Source organism: Toxorhynchites rutilus, chromosome 3, assembly GCF_029784135.1.
Source record: "Toxorhynchites rutilus septentrionalis strain SRP chromosome 3, ASM2978413v1, whole genome shotgun sequence".
Taxonomy (NCBI): domain Eukaryota; kingdom Metazoa; phylum Arthropoda; class Insecta; order Diptera; family Culicidae; genus Toxorhynchites; species Toxorhynchites rutilus.
In genome coordinates, this window is record NC_073746.1 from 53412151 (window position 1) to 53424905 (window position 12755).

Sequence of the window (12755 nt, forward strand, 5' to 3'; positions counted from 1 at the left end):
TATTTTAATATTTTAGATAATGCGTCTCCATGATAATTCCATATACATTATGTGATGAGAGATAAAGCGTCTCCATGATAAAATGTCGGACTACCATATTGTCGAGCTATGTTACCTCCATCTATAAAGATAATAAAGTTAGATTTTTTAAAGGAAATTTGGAAAACCGAAATTTGTTTTTCTTTGCCAAATGACTTAAAAATGCATGAAACGTCGAGATCTGGTGTCATTTCGAAAAAAAATTGTTGGCCGGAAATCGACCTTTTAGGACTTAGCCTGAGAGGCAATGTAGATATGTAAAAAAAATAATTATCAAATTTAAAGAACCGACCTTGTACATTTTTTTTATTGGTTTAAAAAAATGACCTGTGCAAAAATTCAGCTCAATCGGTAGCGTCATAAGTAGCGGGACTAAATGGAAGCACGTTTGGTACAAAAGTTTTTTATTAATTCAATTATTTATTGTATTGTCCCTTTTGTTCGATACCCATATTGATGGGGCTCAGGGAAAATATTTAATCTGCCATCTTGTAGCGGCCGCCATATTGGATTTTCGAGATTATGAAATACGCAGAGATAAAGGTATGTTCCAAATTTTAGATCAATCGGTCAACAGGTAGGGGGTTAAATTTCTATTAATGTGGGACAGCGCTATAGACAAAGTTACAAAGTAACCCACGTACATACATACGAGTCATAAAATCGAGTCCGTCCTGTATACCGAAGCGTTTTATGGTCACCGGATCGAAAATCTTTGCTCCATACTCCACACTAGAGCTTTGAACATCTTCTTCTGTAGGAGCATTGTACCACTACGACCATTAGTTTGATCTATTGTAATGCACTCCAGTTTGCTATGTATGCCAGTTCCGTTCCATCACTCAGGGAATAAGTGATAGTCGCACCAGGACTTTGCATATCCCCCACGAAGGTATGACTTCCTTTATGAAGTTCCTTACCTGTTTTGGTTCAGCAGACCAAATCTCGTTAGGCATAAAAATGCCCTTTCCAAGAATTCGCAGTCTTCGCTGAATTAGTGTACTGCATTGACACAGTAAATGTTCCGAAGTCTCAGCTTCGAAATTGCAGATACGACAGTTATCATCTGCCAGTTTTCCGATTTTTTTTTAAGGTGATACCTGCTTGGACAGTGTCCGGTCAATAGATCGGTTAATGTACTCAAATCTGCCTTATTCGAGCTTAGTAGGTTGCGTGTTATTCTGTTAAAAGGTGTAATGAATAATTTGGATTGTCTTGGTGTTGATAGAGCCCTCCAGTTGGCTTCAATCATTGATTTTTCCCAGGTTTTGAGCTCTGATTTCATGCATGATGTAGAAAATCCACAAAATGGCTCAGGCCCGACGAATTTAGTTGAAGATCCTAATCTTGCTAAGAGATCGGCTTTTCCATTACCTTCTATACCGCAGTGACCAGGCACCCAGTATAGGTTAACTTCGTTAGTAGCAGCTAGTTGTTTTAAGGATAGAATACATTCCCAAACTAGCTTTGACTGACATGTGTATGCTTTTACTGCATTAAGAGCTGCTTGGCTATCTGAGAAGATACAGATATTGGCATACCTGTATTTTCTAGTCAAACAAATATTTGTACATGTTAGAATAGCTTGTATTTCTGCTTGAAAAACTGTAGGCCACTGTCCCATTGGAATTGACATGTCGATTCCTGGTCCAGTAATACCAGCTCCCGTAGATTTACCGATTTTAGATCCATCTATAATGTATAAAACACGAGTGATCCTGGACGAGTTTTGGGGCCACCTTCTTCCCATTCGTTGCGATTGAATTCAATCTCTTTGAAGGGAACACTGAAGTTAGTCTTTGTTTTCATCCAGTCTTCATTCATGCTTACTATAGTGTTCAGAATCTTTCAGGATTTGTAAATGCCCTGTGAGATCTCCTTCTAGAAAATGTTTTATACGTTTCAGCCTAAGAGCACCTTTTTCCGCTTCAAGTTGCACATATTGGTGCAAGGATAGAAGGTATAAAAGAACATCTAGGGTTTTGGAAGGTGCGCTAGGCATTGCTCCAGTTATTGATAAGCATGCCAGACGTAGTTTATCGAGCTTTTTCTGAGCTGATATTTGTGTAGTTTTAGGCCACCACACTAGCGTAGCATATGTTAGTCTGGGTCTCACAATTGCCGAGTAAATCCAGTGAATCATTCTCGGTTTTAGTCCCCACTTTTTCCCGAATATACTACTACAACTCCAGAGAGCAGTCTGGGCTTTAGATATTGCATACTCCAGTTGGTCGTTCCAATTTAGTTTTTGGTCAAGCATGACACCTAAATATTTGGTTCGTTTTGAAAGCTCCAATCGTACACCTCCCAATCTAAGAGGTGGAATCTTATACTTTCTTTTTCTGGTAATTGGAATTATGACTGTTTTTGAAGAATTAACACTCAGTCCTTCCAAGTTGCACCATTTGAGTGTGTAGTTAAGGGCTATTTGCATTCTATTGGAAATAGTATACTCACATTTACCCCTCACTAAGATGATTATGTCATCAGCAAAACCAATGACTTCGTATCCTAAATTAGCTAGGTTATTAAGAAGATCGTCGACAACTAGGGACCACAACAGAGGAGACAGAACTCCTCCTTGAGGGCAACCTCTAGTTGGTATCGTTGTTAGAGTAGATCCTTCTAATTTACCTGTTATTAGTCGGTTGGTTAGCATGGCATGTATCCAGTTGGAGATGCACATGTCAAAACTACATTTTTTCATAGCTTTATTTATAAAGTTGTAGGATGCATTGTCAAATGCTCCCTTAATATCAAGAAAAGCTGTAAGTGAGATTTATTTGCATCAAAAGACTTCTCTATTTTTGAAATTAACGTGTGAAGCGCTGTTTTTGTTGATTTATTTGCTTGGTAGGCAAATTGAAATTTATTCAATGGTCTCCTGTTCAAATATGATGATTTGATATGGAGATCAATGACCTTTTCCATCATTTTTAAGATGACAGATGTTAGACTAATTGGTCTATACGCTTTGGGCGTCGTCTTGTCACGTTTGCCAGTCTTGGGAATAAATATAACCCGGACTTCTCCCCATTTACTAGGAATGTAGCTTAGTACCATACTAGCTCTAAACACCTCCGTTAGAAGAGGGACAGTGATATCCTTGCTTTTTTGTAACAGCACCAGATAAATCCCGTCTGGTTCTGGAGATTTAAAGGGCTTCAAGGAATCCACTGCCCATTCAACCCTTGACTTCGTGAAAACCGCCCTAGCCAATTCATTAGCTCTATTCTCGTCTCTGATTAGACAAGATTGAGCTGTGTTGAAGACCTGTGCGTGTCCGGAAATCAATTGGATTGAGCCTGGGAAGTGTGTTTCCATCATGATACTATTTGTTTCCTGGGAATCGGTTGTATATTGACCATTTCCTTTTTTCAGACTACCAAGTCCGTTGGTATGATCCTTAGAAAGAGACTTATGAAGTCTCGCTACAACAGGTAAACTTTCTACCTGTTCACATGTGAACTTCCAATCCCTTCTCTTAGATTTACGGATTTCTTTGTTATATTCTGTTGGACAGTTTTTGTAATCTGTCCAATCAGAGGTAATTTTTGCTTTGTTGAAAAGTTTTCTAGACAATTTTCTAAGCCTTTCAAGTTTTTTGTTCCACCAAGATGCATCCTTACTTGAAGTTTTTTTTTGCTTCAGCGGACAGTTTATTATGAAGGTAGATTTAATATTGGTTTCAAATTCTGATGAAACTATAATATTTCAAGCTGTTCAGTGGAAGTAATACTTTCCACTGATATCAAAATTTTCTCCTGAAGTTTGGAATGATAACTATCCCAATTTGTTTTTCTTGGATCTCTGAATTGTTCGATCAAAAGATCACCAGAATTATAATTAAACATTATATGTTTATGATCAGATAGAGATTCTTGATTTGACACATGCCAATTTTTTTATCTTATCTGATAGTTTAGAACTGCAGAGTGTTAGATCAAGAACTTCTTGTCTAATAGAGTTAACAAATGTTGGGTCGTTTCCTTGGTTACAAATATTAATATAACTTGACATATTCGAGCAAACATTCACCTCTAACATTGACGTCGCTACTGCCCCAGACCGTATGATGGGCATTTGCATCACATCCTATGATGAATTGTTTGTTATTTAATTCACAATGTTGTGTCAGCATAGCAACTTCAAATGGAGGAACTGCAACGTTGTCTCCTGGGAAATAAGCCGAAGCGACGATGATAACGGTTTTTCCTCGGGTCGTTGGGACCTCCAATTGAATTGCCACGATGTCACGGTTGATAAATTCTGTGATCGGTACATACCTAATGTTATCACGTATAATAATTGCTGCTCTTGGTGCAGTTTGTGTGCTGTTATAGAGAAGCTCACATTTTTGTGTGGAGATTCCTCGAATCCTAGAATTATAGAACCAAGGCTCTTGAATAAGAGCCACATCCAAAGTTTCGTGAATTAACCTTCTGCATAGGACGCTGCTTGCTCCTTTGGCGTGATGAAGGTTCACCTGAATAAACTTTATTCTGTCCAGTATTTTGTTCGTCTCCATTATTCAGGGAGAGGCTGCCGGAACCCGAAAAGCTTGTTAGGATTGTTCATGTGAGTCCCACGAGTTGCGCGGTAAAGAAGGTCAGCTACATCACTGACCCGCCTCATGCAGTAAGGGCGGAAAATACTGTGGAAGGCGCCCCGGTGCTCCACAGGCTCCGTTATAGGCAAGGTATTTGACGAAACCCCCCATACCATTCCACCCTCGGCACGGGTCACGTAACACCTTGGCTTAGGGGTTTATCCATTACTTTCTTTCTATAATAACCATGGATAACAGCTATTACAACCATCCTCCTTTTTTGGGGCTTTGGACCCACTGCTCTGGTTCTCAATAGTTTCAGGTTCTTTTTCGGACATGCTACTATAGAGATCCGTCATACGCAGGCGGTTGAGCTTTGAACATACTTTTTTGCAACTCCTTCAACGAGAAATTCAATCGTTAATAAATTTTGATCCATCCGGATTTAAAATCGGTTTTCTGAATGTGCTTTTTATTCCGGATGGATTTGTAAAATACACATTGATTTTAGATTTTTGACATTTTTTTGTTTTCAGCTAGGCACTATATTTTACACTAATCTAAATTGACACAATAGTAACTATCAGTCACATTAATTCAACATGCAAAAAATGTTATGTCATTTCATTCAATTGGGGGCGTGCGACACTTCCGGTCAATTGAGAGTAGATTAGCTGAAAAAACTGAAGAGTCGGTTTAGGAGAACCATTTTTATAAAAGAGACGAAGAAAGGTATTTTTGATTCGACTTTTGTTTTCTACGTTCTCGACAGTCATGAACCATATCGAATAGTAGAAAGCATACTTAAAGAACTATACCATTCATTTCAATGATGATGTCTGAGTGTGAACTCGTAATTTAAATTGAAAGAGAGGAAAGGAGAGAAAAGAAAAATAAGTTTTTTGAAATGAGTATAATTTGGGTATGCGAATGCGGTCCACACTGTAGAAAAAATGATTACCCTAATATAATTCTAAAGATGAAAACATAAACTTTTCCTGCATCCACTTCAACCGTACAGTTTCTACATTACCAAACGCATAGCGAATTCTGGTAGAACTGTTTTTCCCCTAACTATCCCTAACTATGCACTATTAGACTGCGTTGATCGTTGGTAAAATTGATATAACGTAGCTCACTTTAACGACACGAAAACGAGAGTTGAGATGACACCAACTTTAGTAACTACCCTTTTACCACTTTTTTTTCTCGTCATCTGCACGAAAGCAGCTCTATTGCAAAAGTTTTAATGAATTGCGAGCTTAAATTTTCCACTTCACGGCGTTAACGACAACGATTCAGGTCGCCTGCCGATGGCATGATCCTGAGAGTGACACCTCACTCGGCGGTGAAATATTGCTCTATAGTGGGGAGGGGGAATGCAGTAAAGTATCGAAATAAAAACTTAGGTTATCAGTGGTTGCCAGTTGTTATGAACTAAATATATTGCATGGCGGGGAGAAAGCTGTAGTAATTTCAGAGAATCTAAAATATGGAAGTGTTTTTATTTTCGTCGGGGAATCCAATCGCTCGCAATGTAACTTGTTCAGGTTAACGAGAGCGAAATCCGGATTTGTTTCTGGTGATTCGAAGAATCGAGTGTATTAATTTCTTTTCATATATCTAATTTTAGCATGTCAGTTGATTGGGATTCGTTTATGCAAATCAACCATCACGTTTGATGGTCACGAGTTGTACATATTTTCGGAATTGTTATCCCCAGTCTGACGAACACGACATATTTATTTACATTCCAAACGCAAGAAAAGCAAATCAAAGCACTAACTCAAATTTGAATTCGTGACATTGGTTAAACCTATTTTCGGTTGACTGCGATATATTGCCAATGTAAAGGCAGTTTCCCATGGGTAAAAAATCAAATTATACGCATGCTGCTTATTCAACTCCTTCTTTGTTGTCAATCTGGTAAACGTTACTAGAACCATCGCTCTGTAACAAATAAACAACTTAACTTCCCGTTCAATATTTCATTTTGAAACAATCTCGAAAACTCGTTTCGATTGACCACCATCGGAACCACCACCCGAGCGCGATCCCGATTCGTTTGATGGATGTCATCTACGTTGCTCGAATTTCAATTTGCAGTCAGTTTCGTTTGATTCGGAGCCTCTACACGTTCATGCTTCGACCCAGAAAAAAGCACATGTTCAATTCATCACATAAATTTACCATACCTCTGCTCAATCCCGTGTTGGATGATAGTTTCAAGCATAGCGCTACGATGATATTTTGAACGATTGGCATCACTCTCCCGCTTGCAGACCCAGAACACCAGGGAATATTCAAACGAGGAAAAACAAGTTCCGGGCGGATTTTCAAGCACAAATAAGCTGATATAATTTTCATCGTGCGCAGTTATGCATCTCCGTGGAAATGGGAAAAAATAGCAACAAATTCCTATTTGCATTAGTCAACGGTTGGACAAATAGACGCTGAATCCAAATGCAAATCCTATCGTTGTAATCACTGATGGGGAATTGATTTCATGGAATTTTTCAATAGCTTGTGTTCACATGCGTTTGGAATGTGAAATTCATGGCATAAAATGAACAATTTATTACCACAACTAATGTCACACGAGGATACGCGTTAACCATGTTGTATCTCAATGAAACAATACTCTGTGACTTAATTGAAAAATTCCAGGAAAAAATTTTTTATCAGTATTATTGGGATGTTACAATTGCAATATGATAATTATTGATCATCACTGGTGTTGCACTATTTTCGAGAATGCGTTCAACTTGATAGAATCATTATCGGAAAACAACGGAAATTTCAATGACTAGACAATTGTAGAAAATACTTCCATTTAGAATATAATAGAAACGAATTTCGTATTTTTCTGAACAATTTTTGATTCATCCTGATTCATTATTTTCTGGTGTTGATATCAGAAATCAGGCCAACAAATGGTTTATTGTTTGTAATCACTCTCGTAGTGAAACTAAAAATAATAAATTTGAAGGGTTGTGTTCGAGTCTTATCGCAGTAACAGCCTTATCGTAATCGACTTCAACTTCCTTGTCTAAAAAATATGATTCATCGCTCCAAAACGGTAGTGGTATGGAGATTAAAACAGTCACAGCGCAATTTCTTTTTGTTTCACCACTCTATTTTTGATGATCAATAAATTCATCTTCAAAATCGATTCCCAATTCAACCGTCACCATTATATGAGATCAACAACAGAATTGTAATGTAATGTAAATAATAATCAGCTTTCCGAAATGATTGAACCATTGGGTAGAAACAAACAGGATTATTTGGATACACTTTGAGCACAGTAAAAAAATATTTGATTGGTAATTTGAACTCAATATTTTCTTTCTACCGCATGGATAATAGAACGATGCGATAAAACATGATTTCCATTCGATTGAGCTATGCACATCAAGTTGGGGAGAATACGATGTCTGTATTAAATTCTAGGAAAACCAACTCGGCTGTAGCAATAAGATACTGACTAACGTATTGGGATATTAGCTTAACATATTCGGGGAACAGATTGAAAGCAATTTTGAACACGATTGACTGAAAGGTAACATGAAGCACATCAATCATGGTTCCACCGTATCCACAGTCTCGTTCAATTTCCACGGAAGCAAATGTATTGTGTATTGCTCCCATGCGGATTACGCGTACTTGATGCTAAAAATGTTTGTTAAATTGTAACAGCACTGTCAGAAAAGCTCAGATTTCTCTTCTTTTGTTTAGTGAGACGCTGACGAAAAAATTAAATGTCGGTGGCTTCTTGTTTGTGGCCTATGTACGAAAAATATTAAATAAATTTCTAAATATGTTTGCACTGGTTGAAAATAGTTTTTTTTAGTTCCTGAAATGTTCAAGTGTTTGCTTTCGGGAAACCAGATTTCATTTCATTTTTACATGAGAAGAACTGGCATATTAGGTTTTACTTACAGAAAAATAAATAATTCTAAAATTACAATACTTTGGAAGCTCGTTTTGGCTTTGCGTGACAATTCAGAGCATTCTGACGAACAATTATTATTACCTTGTATTTGCATTCCAAATCCCACCATGTCATGAATATCAAGAATAACCAGTCGCTAACTGAGCATTTGAATGGGGTAAAAACAGACTGGTAATTGGGGAACACGTTCATGCGGCAGAGCTATTTGACGGCATTCTATGGTCACGCAAAATAGTCTGAAGTAGTCGGAAATCCAGAAAATGGTTAGCCTAGTTTGATAACGAGCAGATTTCTGAAACGAGAAAAATTTGAGAAAAAAGAAGTCATATTTATGTATATATGTAAGCGATCATTGAAAACTGATACAGATTTACGTTGTTCGATAAAATTAGAAATGTGACTGTAATATAGGGAATTGGCGATGCCGACTAGGCGACTTGTTTTATTTCTTCTCTAAATGATTTTTTAAAATTATTATTGAATTGATGTTCAATACATTCACTGCTAAATTCCAATTTAATTTTTAATATGTTTTTCTACTTTGGAACTAGGGGTATCAGGAAAGTGCAATCTCAGTTGAGAATGATTGTGAGCTTTCCTCATTTTTCAATATGCCCAAAACTCTACAGGGAAACGATTTGTATAAACCTCTATTCTTTTGTGCGCGACTTTCACTTACAGCTAAGCGAACATTATGAAAGCCGCAAAATGATTCAGGATTATTCTCAGTGCCTGCGTAATCAATTTCTGGCAGCTTCGCAATCAGTATAATTTATTGCAGGTTAAATTTCGCAGCAATTCCCGTTTATCGAACATTCACACACGATGAAAAAAAATCCAGAAACACTCCAGCAAGCATTTCGTAAAAGAAAAAAAAAACACATGCACCATCGTTCTCTGAGGGGCGTGAGAATCCTCCGAAAAGTATCGAGAAGAGCAACAAAAAATTCACCCACAGCATAGCATCGCAAATTCACCCGAACAAATAACGATACTGCTGGTTCGAATTTCGTGGGTGGAGAACTGTTATTTTGCTTCTCGCCTGTGAGGGCAAAGGATCACTTGGATTTTCATGGTGGAAAACGACGAGGTCATTATCACGCAACAAACATCAAACTCGATATCAAAGCATCGTCGATAGTGCAAAAACGTGAGACAGCAGTGTTTCCACGCCAGCAATCCCTTACCCAATATGACTAACAAATTCTGGAGAATTTTCTTGACTTACACACATTAAAATAGGTCGGAATGGATCTTCGACATCCGTTACGCATTTGTTGTGAACAATTTTTATTGCCTAAGCAGAAATTGGTTGAAACGTTAAGAATGTGCTTCGAACGTGCTGTAAAAGTAAATTAGAGCGTTTCCCACCTTTTTTACACAATTATATATAATTCATTAAAATGGAAGAAAATGAAGCATTGAATTTAAACAGATCACACGTTTTTGTCAGGAAAATTGAATCGTCTACAACATGTGGTGGTCCTTCTTCTGTGATTCGTTTTGACTTTAATTATTGGTCGAGGCCATTTTTTATCGGAAAGCAAATAAAACCATTTCAGAGCTTCTCATTGCGCGCGGGTTCAGTCACAAGCGAATTGATGAAGGCGTAAGCAGTTAAAAATATTCATTGGTGAAAAGAGTAACATGAAAAATCATTAAATTTTCCATAACAATTTGCTACTATACTACCAACCTCTAATGTTTGGAAGCTTTTTCGTGCTATCAGAAGTTCCCCAAAAAGTACGTGTAAATAGATTTCCCAAAACAATATTCTCATCGATCCGTGATGGTAGTGATTGGTTTTGTTTTTCTATTTCGTTTTATTTTCAACCCGGATACTCAAAGGATTAGGCAGAGAGTTGTCATGTTTGAATCACTTCTAAAACTGAATATTCATCCCATCCCAAAACCGTTGTGAATTGATGTTTGCTTATGCGGTGTCGTTTTACCTAAAACTGGGTTTGTTGATTAACAGACAAATACTGCAGAGATTTTGAATGCAAACGAAAGTAGATTTCAGAACAGTATTCGCTTGACACATCTTGGGTAGCTACTTAACAAAATTTGCTTAAGGGGGACCCCGGTCTAGGAGGTCGAAAAAATCTTCCAATTTTTTGGAAGCTTATGCCCCAGAAAGGCATAAGAATTTTTCGATATTTAATTTCGTTGAAATTCTACAGCCGAAAGTATGAGGGATACAGGTCGGACTCGATTATATATAGTCGACCGTTTTTTTTTCAACAATTATTTTCAAATCCTATACATAATCGAATCTCAAGAAAACAATTTTTTCATTAATGTATGAATGTCAAACATTAATAGAAAAATAGCTTTTCTGTGATTCGATACACATGGCACCAAAATATAGATATTGCTGACATAAATACCTCATCGAACGAGGGCAACAAAGTACACATTTTGTGCTGAGCAAGGTAAGCGCAATCGATTTGTCGCCAGGTGTAGTTTTTTGTAGAATAAGCATTTTCATTGTAAATCCATTTCCGAGCAATAAATAAAAGCAATTTGTATTTAGACTCCGATAGAAGCAGGAGTGAACCTTCTTTAAAAAGAACGTCCACCGGCCGATATTGTAACTTATATAATCGAATCCGACCAGTATAGAGTTTTGTGCGAATTTTTAAATGCGTTTTTCTCGAAACCATGTTTTTTTTCAGCTGGTGGTATCGATATCTCAGGATCTACGTGACCGATTTGGCTGAAATTTTTTATCAGTACACCCAGGTTTTTTTTACGTGGGGGATACGTACCTCGTAAAAAAAACCGCGTTAATTGGAAGATCCGCATAAAAAACCGCTTTGATTGGAAAATCCGCGTAAAAAAACCTCGTAAAAAAAACGCGCAAAAAAACCACGTAAAAAAACATGGGTGTATGTAAATATGAATAATCTAAAGCGTTACACAGCCGTTTTTTAATATTTCATTTTCATTTTTTATGAGCTTCTAAACAGCGATATTCTATGAACAATAACCCCTATGTAACACTTTAGGTATTGTTCCAAGGTTTCAAAAATTCGTTCTGCGGCACCCCGTTGCTTCTGAACCGATACTACCAGCAAGATACCGATTTTCCGACAGCATCTACGCATCCAACTGTCAAATAATCATTATTCATACACCCAAAAATAGAAAATACATCTTCAAATATACCTTAAACAATAACCAAAATACTCGAACACTTTTTTTCTAACACCCGAAAAAAAAATCCAGACAGGGGTCCTTCCTTAAATTTACAGGATGGGGAGTTTTTTGAAAAAATTTCCAAAATCAACTTTTGGTATAATTTCAAAATTCGACCCATTTCAATAACAGCGTATTCAGATGTTGTAATACAATTCTAGAGATCATTTCGAATCACAAATCGCAATAGTAATAAACTACCTACCTTTTCAGGTTTCAGGTTTCAGAAATGTGCGATATACCTTTGACAGATTTGACCGCGATTGGACGATCAGTTCGCTAGGTATAGGATAAAATATTTTGTTTATTTCATTTACATGCCTCAAATTATATATGCAACTAGCTGACCAGCCAAACTTCGTCCCGCCCAAAACGGATTTTTTGTTAACATAACTTTCGAACATTCACTTTTTCTTACTAATCGTTCATGGATCAAATCGCAGAACTATTGATTGGCTCCATTTGCTTGATTAATTCTCGAGTAATGCAGAAATTTGTGTTTCATTTGTATGGCAGTCACTCCTTAGAGAGGGGGAGGAGTGTCGAACCATCATAGAAACATTTATTACCCCCTAAAACCTACTCATGCCGTCATTCTTCGTTGAAACAAATCGTAAACTACAACTGAGGCTAAAGAAGAATATGGAGGGAAAAGTGGCTAAATCGTAAAGGTCTTTGGTCCGAAAAGTCGTAGCAGCAGGCCAAACAATGAAAAAATACCGTTCTGAATCATATTTCGGACACTTTGTTCTAATATTTTAAAATTCTTAATGCACTGATGATATAACTATAAAATTAATACCACAATTGCTTCTTTAGATTAATCCCTTGGTTTCACTATCATTTCATATGAGAACCACATTTGAATTAGGGTAAATGATCTTGGTTTGTCCAGTCGAAAATATGATCATGGTTTGCCCACTTTTTTGAATGCTCTAATTCAGCGCTCCTGTGTCAAATAAGGCCTTCGAATGTTTCGAAAAATATAAATGAAATTGCCTTTTACATGAT

General features: G+C 37.1%; 1 long non-coding RNA gene across 1 annotated transcript in view; it reads right to left on the bottom strand.

Moving 5' to 3' along the window:
• Positions 1-12755, bottom strand: part of LOC129777436 (uncharacterized) — a 45328-nt gene that overhangs the window by 16597 nt on the left and 15976 nt on the right. Inside the window, exon 2 of the long non-coding RNA XR_008743242.1 lies at positions 8625-8835. This is a non-coding gene — a long non-coding RNA (uncharacterized LOC129777436). The remainder of the gene's footprint in view (positions 1-8624; positions 8836-12755) is intronic.